This window comes from Penaeus monodon, chromosome 32 (genome assembly GCF_015228065.2).
Source record: "Penaeus monodon isolate SGIC_2016 chromosome 32, NSTDA_Pmon_1, whole genome shotgun sequence".
Lineage (NCBI taxonomy): Eukaryota > Metazoa > Arthropoda > Malacostraca > Decapoda > Penaeidae > Penaeus > Penaeus monodon.
Window position 1 is genome coordinate 17,668,852 of NC_051417.1, and position 1,335 is coordinate 17,670,186.

The 1,335-nt window shown below is 34.1% G+C and overlaps 1 pseudogene; it reads right to left on the reverse strand.

Annotated features, from left to right (window-relative positions):
- Positions 1–248: 248 nt before the first annotated feature.
- Positions 249–1,335, reverse strand: part of LOC119593576 — an 11,960-nt pseudogene continuing 10,873 nt past the window's right edge.

The window sequence follows — 1,335 nt, forward strand, 5'->3', positions numbered from 1 at the left end:
AGAAGTTTTGGGCTTCACTCAAAAAAATATAAAATAATAGCTTAAAAAAAATATAGTCAAATCTAAACATTCTTAGTCATCTCTGACTTAAGATTCTTCAGTTTTAAGATTACTAGAAAAAGCATTATCACAAAAACTCAAAAGTAAAAAAAAAAGGTCCTGTTAATAAAATAAACAATATACATACATAATATTAATCCCCAAAAATAAATTTAAAATTCTATTTTTCCCTTCCTAACAAAAACGTCCTATCCAGGGGCTCTCAAAATGTTAAGTCTAAGCTTATCATCTTCTAAATCATTTGGGCACAAAGGGACAAAATGGGTGGCATCTGTGCCTCTTCTCTGGGGCTGACTCGTGGAAGGCGAACCCCAGAGCCTCAAAGGGTGATATTCAGGAAATGAAGATGAACCTCAGATGCTTTGGCGGAATATGATGAACTCCCAATGATTGATTCTCTGCTTTGGATGTTCCCGGGGATGTTTATGATGTTCTCTCATGAAAAACGCAACCTCCTAGCTACCTCCGCCGCTGAAAAAGGCGAGTCTGCTATCACTCAATGCCCAAGAGGGAAACTACACTGGGAACTATACTATCATTTTAAAATGGAGGGAGGAATACCATGACACTGATAGAAATACAAGTTATGTCATCAAAGCCAGCTTATATGCAATCCCTATCTGCAAGATCATCAGTGCATATATCCACACACAAATATCACTGGGCCTATCACAAGGGTACAATAAATTCTTGATCTTTATACAATATACAGATTGCTATATATTCACAAAAATGTACAGAATAAAGAATGCCAAAACCCGAACAGGTTGGATAGATGTCCCAATCCACACGTGGCACGTACCCGTCTTCTGAAAGGAAGCAACTCTTTCTGGTCCTCTGGCGGGGCAGATCCAGTCTTTGATCATTACTGGGTGGTTATTTGGCCCCAAACACATTCAGTTCCTCAAAACACTTTGTTTCTATCATCTGCCACAAATCAAACAACTTTTAGTTAAAAAAAAAGTTAAATAATAAAGAATAATAAAAGTAATACTTAAACTAAATCAAAATCACAAACAAATCTTAATAATAGCAATAAAATATATTAATAAAAAACCCAAAGAAATCAAATCAAACATAAAAAAACAAAGTAAAAAGGGAGAAAAAACAAACAGGCGAAACTCAAACTAAACACGGTGAACCAAGTCTAAGCGAGATATTTTAAGAAAAATAGAAAATACCATTAAATAATCTAAATAATCATGGTCACAGAAATATATAAAACTTTTTAAATAATCAATCAACCACAGACAATTATAAATGAAACTTCAATAC